Source organism: Lutra lutra, chromosome 1, assembly GCF_902655055.1.
Source record: "Lutra lutra chromosome 1, mLutLut1.2, whole genome shotgun sequence".
NCBI lineage: Eukaryota > Metazoa > Chordata > Mammalia > Carnivora > Mustelidae > Lutra > Lutra lutra.
Genome location: NC_062278.1, coordinates 102987782 through 102997487, shown reverse-complemented (window position 1 = coordinate 102997487; position 9706 = coordinate 102987782). Strand labels below are relative to the sequence as shown.

Genomic DNA, 9706 nt, shown 5'->3' with positions numbered 1-9706 from the left:
CCTTATCCATTAGTCCGTTTGAAGGGCATCTTGGTTCTTTCCACAGTTTGGCGACCGTGGCCATTGCTGCTATGAACATTGGGGTACAGATGGCCCTTCTTATTCACTACATCTGTATCTTTGGGGTAAATACCCAGTAATGCAATTGCAGGGTCATAGGGAAGCTCTATTTTTAATTTCTTAAGGAATCTCCACACTGTTCTCCAAAGTGGCTGCACCAACTTGCATTCCCACCAACAGTGTAAGAGGGTTCCCCTTCTCCACATCCTCTCAACACACGTTTCTTGTCTTGCTAATTTTGGCCATTCTAACTGGTGTAAGGTGGTATCTCAACGTGGTTTTAATTTGAATCTCCATAAAAAATGGCTAGTGACAATGAACATTTTTTCATGTGTCTGATAGCCATTTGTATATCTTCATTGGAGAAGTGTCTGTTCATGTCTTCTACCCATTTTTTGACATGATTATCTGTTTTGTGTGTGTTGAGTTTGAGAAGTTCTTTATAGATCCTGGATATCAACCTTTTGTCTGTACTGTCATTTGCAATATCTTCTCCCATTCCATGGGTTGCCTCTTTGTTTTGTTGACTGTTTCCTTTGCTGTGCAGAAGCTTTTGATCTTGATGAAGTCCCAAAAGTTCATTTTTGCTTTCTTTGCCTTTGGAGACATATCTTGAAAGAAGTTGCTGTGGCTGATATCAAAGAGGTAACTGCCTATGTTCTCCTCTAGGATTCTGATGGATTCCTGTTGACACATGTTTCAAAAGACCTTTCCTTTTTTAAAAGATTTCATTAGTTCTTTATTTCAGTAAGTTTTAACAAACAATATACATCTTATATATCTCTTCCTCAGGAAGCTTATTAAAAGATCAGAGGCAGGGCACCTGGGTGGCTCAGTGGGTTAAAGCCTCTGCCTTCAGCTCAGGTCATGATCTCAGGGCCCTGGGATTGAGCCCCACATCGGGCTCTCTGCTTGGCAGGGAGTATGCTTCCCCCTCTTTCTCTGCCTCCCTCTCTGCCTACTTGTGATCTCTGTCTGTCAAATAAATAAATAAAATCTTAAAAAAAAAAGATCAGAGGCAGAAAACAATCATAGGCAGGCTTTTTCCCCCTACTGTATTTTAACTGGGGAAGTAATCTCAAAAAAAAAAAGGGGGGGGGAAATATAAAATATCTTGCAGCATTCTGAGAGCCTCCGGTTCCATGTTATAACTTTTCAGATAAAATTACTAACTTACAGAGTTCATATACTGAAACTTTAAAAATCAAGTTATGCATTTAGAATGTCCTATAGTAACATGGATGGTGGCTCATTGGGTGAAGTCTGAGAACTGTCTACAAAATACATTCTAGAGACATCCAGGGGAGCCTGTCCTGTGTGGGAGTGGTACCCAGGGACATCTGGGGAAATTGGCCTATGAGGAAGCTCATCAAAGCTACATATAGTACAGTGGATATAAGAGAAAGCCAGAGTGCCTTAGTAGACTTTCTGGCGGAAGTCTTGCCCAGGAAACTACCATGCCTAAATCAAAGAGGCATCACATTTTGATAATTTATCTTCAGAAAAATTTGGTTTGACATTTTTGTCTTTTATACTATTTATACTATACATTTTCCAGATGGTTCCAACTCTCCTTTAGTCTTTAGTTCACATTTTTCTTCTTCAGTATCTGCCTAGGAATAGGTACTTATAAATCCATGTATGAGGGATGGTGTTTACTTTGCGATGACCCCAAAATATGCCAACTGCATGACCATCCCAGCCACCATTCCTACATTTCTAATATTTCTGGGTAGAGAGGCAGTGGTCACTCTTTGAAAAGAAAATGCATGCTATTTGGAAAACTTTTTTTAAAAACTTGGCAGTCATCTTATTTATAAGAAAGTTAATGACTTCGTTTTGCAAAAGAAACCTGTTTTGGCTCTTCTAGTTCAGTGTGCTTTTTGGCATGCACTCTCTTCAGATTTTCTACTGCTGAGTCATTTCAACTGCTTTACTAATCTAGCTTTCCTGATTAATAGCTCCCAATATCTAAGCCTCCTGGCTATTCATGACATACAGTGGCTAAAGAACGTTATATTCTTCTCCAGCTTCTTAATTTTCTCCTAAGCCTGGCTGTCATCATCACAGGGTGGTGTTAAAGACTCTAACAGCTTTACACAGATATGTCTTTCTTCAAATTTTCTTCTGCCAAGTCATAGGACCTTTTTTTAAACTACATAATTTTTTTTTTCAAGGTAAACCAGTTGCTTTAAATCCCAACAATGATCTACAGAAATTCAGCTTTACCTTCTTCTCATTAGAAATGTTGTCACTAAGCTTTTCCTATTTTTTTAAATTAACATATAATGTATTATTTGCCCAAGGGGTGCCGGTCATTGAATCATTAGGCTTAGACATTTCACAGCACTCACCATAGCACATACCCTCCCCAATGTCCATAACCCAACCAACCTACCCCTCCCTCCCCACTACCCAGCAATCCTGTTTCATGAGATTAAGGGTCTCTTATGTTTGTCTGCCTCCCAATCCCATCTTGTTTCATTTTTTCCTTCCCTACCCCCATGACCCCCCCCACTCTCAAATTCCTCATATCAGAGAGATCATATGATAATTGTCTTTCTCTGATTGACTTACTTCTCTCAGCACAATACCCCTTAGTTCCATCCACATCATTGCAAATGGCAAGATTTTGTTTCCTTTGATGGCTGCATAGTATTCCATTGTATATATATACCACATCTTCTTTATCCATTCGTCTCTTGATGGACATCTAGGTTCTTTCTATAGTTTGGCTATTGTGGACATTGCCGCTATAAACATTCAGGTGCACGTGCCCCTTCAGATTACAACATTTGTATCTTTAGGGTAAATACCCACTAGTGTGATTGCTGGGTCGTAGGGTGGCTCTATTTTCAACTTTTTGAGGAACCTCCACTCTGTTTCACTCTGTTTTCCAGAGTGGCTGCACCAGCCTGCATTCCCACCAATAGTGTAGGAGGGTTCCCTTTCTCTGCATTCTTGCCAACATCTGTCATTTCCTGACTTGTAATTTTAACCATTCTGACTGGTGTGAGGTGGTATCTCATTGTGGTTTTGATTTGTATTTCCCTGATGCTGAGTGATGTGGAGCACTTTTTCATGTGTCTGTTGGCCATCTGGATGTCTTCTTTGCAGAAATGTCTGTTCATGTCCTCTGCCCATTTCTTGATTGGATTATTTATTCTTTGGGTATTATACTGAGAAATTCTTTATAGATTTTTGATACTAGCCCTTTACTTGATATGTCATTTGTGAATATCTTCTCCTATTCTGTCAATTGTCTTTTGGTTTTGTTGACTGTTACCTTTGCTGTGCAAAAGCTTTTTATCTTGATGAAGTCCCAATAGTTCACTTTTGACCTTGCTTCCCTTGCCTTTAGCGATGTTCCTAGGAAGAAAAAGTTGCTGCAGCTGAGGTCACAGAGGCTGTTGTCTGTGTTATCCTCAAGAATTTTGATGGGTTCCTGTCTCACATTGAGATCTTTCATCCAATTTGAGTCTATTTTTGTGTGTGGTGTAGGGAAATGGTCCAGTTTCATTCTTCTGCATGTGGCTGTCCAATTTTCCCAACACCATTTGTTGAAGAGACTGTCTTTTTTCTTTTTTTTTCTTTTTAAAGATTTTACTTATTTATTTGACAGACAGAGATCACAAGTAGGCAGAGAGGCAGGCAGAGAGAGAGGGGGAGGCACGCTCCCTGCTGAGTAGAGAGCCCAATGTGGGGCTTGATCCCAGGACCCCGAGATCATGACCTGAGCTGAAGGCAGAGGCTTTAACCCACTGAGTCATCCAGGAGCCCCGAAACTGTTTTTTTTTTTTTTTTTTTTTTCCATTAGACATTCCTTCTTGCTTTGTTGAAGATTAGTTGACCATAGAATTGAGGGTCTATTTCTGGGCTCTCTATTCTGTTCCATTGATCTATGTGCCTGTTTTTATGACAGTACCATACTGTCTTGATGATACAGCTTTGTAATACAGCTTGAACTCTGGAATTGTGATGCCACCACTTTGGTTTTCTTTTTCAACATCCCTCTGTCTATTCATGGTCTTTTTTTGGCTTCATAAAAATTTTAGGATTATTTGTTCCATTTCTTTGAAAAAAGTTGATGGCATTTTGATAGGGGATTGCATTAAAGTGTAGATTGCTTTCAGTAGCATAGACATTTTCACAATATTTGTTCTTCCAATCCATGAGCTTTTCCAATTCTTTGTGTCTTCCTCTATTTCTTTCATGAGTACTTTATAGTTTTCTGAGTACAGATTCTTTGCCTCTTTGGTTAGGTTTATTCTTAGGTATCTTATGGTTTGGGGTACAATTGTAAATGGGATCGACTCCTTAATTTCTCTTTCTTCTTTCTTGCTGTTGTTGTATAGAAAATGCAACTGATTTCTGTGCCTTGATTTTATATCCTGACACTTTACTGAATTCCTGTACAAGTTCTAGCAGTTTTGGAGTGGAGTCTTTTGGGTTTTCCCAATAAAGTGTCATATCATCTGTAAAGAGTGAGAGTTTGACTTCTTTGCCAATTTGCATGCCTTTTATTTCTTATTGTTTTCTGATTGCTGAGGCTAGAACTTCTAGTATTATGTTGAATAGCAGTGGTGATGGTGGACATCCCTGCTGTGTTCCTGACCTTAGGGAAAAAGCTTTCAGTTTTTCCCCATTGAGAATGATATTTGCTGTGAGTTTTTCATAGATGGCTTTTATGATATTGAGGTATGTACCCTCTATCCCTACACTGTGAAGAGTTTGATCAAGAAATGATACTGACTTTGTCAAATGCTTTTCAGCATCTACTGAGAGTATCATATGGTCTTGTTCTTTCTTTTATTATTGTATTGTATCACATTGATTGATTTGCAGATGTTGAACCAAACTTGAAGCCCAGGAATAAATCCCACTTGGTCATGGTGAATAATCCTTTAATGCACTATTGGATCCTATTGGCTAGTATTTTGGTGAGAATTTTTGCATCCATGTTCATCAAGGATATTGGTCTGTAATTCTCCTTTTTGATGGAGTCTTTGTCTGGTTTTGGGATCAAGGTAATACTGGCTCATAAAATGAGTTGGGAAGTTTTCTTTCCATTTCTATTTTTTTTTTTTTTGAAACAGTTTCAGGAGAATAGGTATTAATTCCTCTTTAAATGTTTGGTAGAATTCCCTTGAGAAGCCATCTGGCCCTGGGCTCTTTATTTGGAGATTTTTGTTGACCTGCTTCAATATCCTTACTGGATATGGTGTGTGACGTTTTCTATTTCTTATGGTTCAGTTTTGGTAGTTTATATGTCTCTAGAAATGCATCCATTTCTTCCAGATTGCCTAATTTGCTGGTGTGTAGTTGTTCATAATATATTCTTATAATTGTTTGTACTTTTTTGGTGTTGGTTAGGATCTCTTCTCTTTCATTCATGATTTTATTAATTTGGGTCTTTTCTCTTCTCTTTTTGATATATCTGGCCAGGGGTTTATCAGTCTTATTAATTTTTTCAAAGAACAAGCTCCTAGTCTTGTTTATTTGTTCACCTGTTCTTTGGGTTTCTATTTTATTGATTTCTGCTCTGATCTTTATTATTTCTCTTCTCCTGCTGGGTTTGGACTTTCTTTGCTGTTCTTTCTCCAGCTCTTTCAGGGGTAGGGTTAGGTTGTGTACTTGAGACCTTTCTTGTTTCTTGAGAAAGGCTGTATTGCTATATACTCTCCTCTCAGTACTGCTTTTGCTGTCCCAAATATTTTGAATACTTGTGTTTTCATTTTCATTTGTTTCCATGAATTTTTAAAATTCTTCTTTAATTCCCTGGTTGACCCATTCATTCTTTAGTAGGATGCTCTTTAGCCTCCATGTATTTGAGTTCTTTCAACATTCCTCTTGTGACTGAGTTCTAGCTTCAGAGAATTATGGTCTGAAAATATGCAGGGAATGATCCCAATCTTTTGGTACCAGTTGAGACCTGATTTGTGATCCAGGATGTGATCTATTCTGGAGAATATTCCATATGCACTAGAGAAGAATGTGTATTCTGTTGCTTTGGGATAGAATATTCTAAATATATCTCTCATGTCCATCTGGTCTAGTGTATCATTTAAAGCCTTTATTTCCTTGTTGATCTTTTGCTTTATTTCAGTGAAAGGCTGTTAAAGTCCCCTACTATTATTGTATTATTGTCAATGCATTTCTTTGATTTTGTTATTAATTGGTTTATATAATTGGCTGCTCCCATGTTAGGGACATAGATATCTAAAATTGTTAGATCTTCTGTTGGATAGACCCTTTAAGTATGATATAGTGTCCTTCCTCATCTCTTATTATAGTTTTTGGCTTAAAATCTAATTGATCTAATATAAGGATTGCCACCCCAGCTTTCTTTTGATGTCTATTAGCATGGTAAATTGTTTGCCACCATCTCACTTTAAATCTGGAGGTATCTTTGGGTCTAAGATGAGTTTCTTGTAGACAGCATATTGATGGTTCTTGTGTTTTTGTTTTGTTTTTTTTTTTTTTTTCCATTCTGATATCCTGTGTCTTTTGATTGGGCATTTAGCCCATTTACACTCAGGGTAACTATTGAAAGATATGAACTTAGTGTCATTGTATTGCCTGTAAGGTGACTATTACTGTATACTGTCTCTGTTCCTTTTTGGTCTGTTACTTTTAGGCTATTTCTTTGTTTAGAGGACCCCTTTCAATATTTCCTGTAGGGCTGGTTTGGTGTTTGCAAATTCTTTTAATTTTTGTTTGTCCTGGAAGGTTTTTGTTTGTTTGTTTGTTTTGTATCTCTCCTTCTATTTTCAATGACAGCCTAGCTGGAAATAGTATTCTTGGCTCCATATTTTTCTCATTTAGTTCTCTGAATACATCATGCCAGTCTTTTCTGGCCTGTTGGGTCTCTGTGGATAGGTCTGCTGCCAATCTAATATTTGTACCATTGTATGTTACAGACCTCTTGTCCAGAGCTGCTTTCAGGATTTTCTCTTTGTCACAAGACCTCATAAGTTTACTATAGATGGTGGGATGTGGACCTATTTTTGTTGATTTTGAGGGGTGTTCTCTGTGCCTCCCGGATTTTTATGCTTGTTCCCTTTGCCATATTAGGGAAATTCTCTACTATAATTTGCTCCAATGTACCTTCTGCCCCTCTCTCTTTCTTCTTCTTCTGGGATTCCAAGTATTCTAATATTGTTACATCTTAGGTAACATTTCTCGAATTCTCTCCTCATGGTTCCATAGTTGTTTGTCTCTCTTTTTCTCAGCTTCTTTGTTCTCCATCATTTGGTCTTCTATATCACTAATTATCTCTTCTGCCTCATTTATCCTAGCACTGAGAGCCTCCATTTTTGATTGGAGCCTCGTTAAAAGCTTTTTTAAATTTCAACTTAGTTAGATTTTAGTTCTTTTATTTCTCCAGAAAGGCATTTTGTTTCTCCAAAAAGGGATTCTCTAATATCTTCCATGCTTTTTTCGAACCCAGCTAGCAACTTGATAATCATCATTCTGAACTCTTGTTCTGACATATTATTAATTTCCATATTGATTAGGTCCCTAGCCATTGGTACTGCCTCTTGTTCTTTTTTTTTTTTTTTTGTGGTGAGTTTTTCCACCTTGTCATTTTATCCAGATAAGAAGAGATGAATGAGAGAACAAAATACTAAAAGGGTGGCAAAGACCCCAGAAAAAAATACGCTAACCAAATCAGAAGACACCCAAAACCACACACACACACACACACACACACACACACACACACACATAGATTGGGGAATAGAACAGAGCCACACACTTGATTTTGGGTGTATTCTGGTCTCTTAGAAGAAAATATCTCCCTAAATTTTAAAGAAAGAAAAACTTATACAGATACAAAAATAATGGTAAACACAACGAAGTGATGGAATATGACTGTAAAGATGAAAACTAAAAAGATTCTAAAAAAGGAATTGATAAGAAGTTGTCTAAAAAAAGAAAAAAAAAAGAAGAAAGAATGTGATCAGGCTGAAGAGTAGAACAAAGCCACATACTAGATTTAAGGTATATTTTGCTCTATTAAAAGAAACTGTATCCCAAATTTTTTTTTAAGATTTTTATTTATTTATTTGACAGTCAGAGATCATGAGTAGGCAGAGAGGCAGGCAGAGAGAGAGTAATGGAAGCAGGCTCCCTGCTGAGCAGAGAGCCTGATGTGGGCTTGATCCCAGGACCCTGGGATCATGACCTGAGCCGAAGGCAGAGGCTTTAACCCACTGAGGGGTTAAAGCCACCCAGGTGCCCCTGTATCCCAAAATTTTAAAGGAAAAAAAAAACCCTATATGTATACAAAAAATAAGGTCAAATACAATGAAGGGATGAAATATGACTATAATGATGAAAATTTTAAAAGATTTTTTAAAAAAAGTATTGGTAAAATAGTTTAAAAATGTTAAAATAGGAAAGAGGAAAATAAAAAAATACAATAAGAAAAATTTAAAAAGTTAAAAAATTTAACTTTGAAAGACTAAACAATCATGGGTAAAAAAAGCCGTGAATTTCATGTGTTGCTTTCCCCTAGCTCTGGGGTTCCACAGTTCTCATTGATTAGTGAACTTGGTCTTGGGTGGATGGTCTTGCTGATCTTCTGTGGGAGGGTCCTCTATCAGTGATTCTCAAATGTCTTTGCCCAAGGCAGAATTGCACTGCCCTTGCCAGGGGCCAGATATTGGCTTGGGTTCACTCTTGGTAGTTTTTGTTCCCTGAATGATTTCTGTACAGCTTTGGAGGATGGGAATGAAAATGGTGGCCTCCCAATATCCAGCCCTGTAGGAGCCATACACTCAGGGCCACACTCCTCAATGTGCCCTCAGACAAAAGCAGTCAATCCCTCCCATCTCCCTGGTCTCCAGCTACACTCCGAACTCACGCAGCCTCTGACTGAGCATTTCTATCTCTGGTGCATGGCCCCACATGGAACCTTCAAACCCAGCAGATTCCTGCAGTGTGCTTTCACGCTGTTCCTCCCAGGTGAGGAAGGAGGGCGGTTTCTCCATATCTGCCACTTGTAGGGTCCCTGCTTGAAGAATAGTGGCCCAACTGTGACTTGGATCATGATTTAAGGTAATCCCAAATTGGTAAGGTAATCCCAACTAATCCCACTCCTTGGCTCCTTCTCTGTAGCTGGCTTCCCTGCTCCAATACCTGGGAGCTCTGCCACAGTGAGGCACCCCAGGTCCTTCTGTGTCCCTATGGGTCCTGAGATCACACTGTCCCTGCAATGACTCTCCCTGCACCCCCTCCCCGCTTAGCCTCTTGAGTGACATCCCTCAGTGGAACAAACTTCTAAAAGTTCCAATTTTGTGCTACACTGCTCTCTCACTTGCCAGGAGCCACCCCCCGCCACAGGCTACCTTCCCGTCACTTCAGATTCACTTCTCTGCATGTCCTACCTTCTGGAAAGTGGCTGATTTTTTTTTCCCCTCCTAGAACTGCTGCTCTTCTTCTTTTATATCTCCTGTTGAGTTTGTAGGTGTTCAAAATGGTTTGATAACTATGTAGCTGAACTCCTGGGACCTGATGATATTTCAGTCTCCTACTCCTCCACCATCTTGCTTCCTCTGAGCTGCCATAAGGGACTCTTAATCATCAACTTTTCCTATTTTTAAAATATGTTTAAAAGTCACATAATTTCATGTTAAAAATG

The 9706-nt window shown here is 38.6% G+C and overlaps 1 pseudogene; it reads right to left on the bottom strand.

The window, feature by feature from the left end:
- Nucleotides 1–1287: 1287 nt before the first annotated feature.
- Nucleotides 1288–9056, bottom strand: LOC125100424 (inositol 1,4,5-triphosphate receptor associated 2-like; annotated as a pseudogene).
- Nucleotides 9057–9706: the final 650 nt, after the last annotated feature.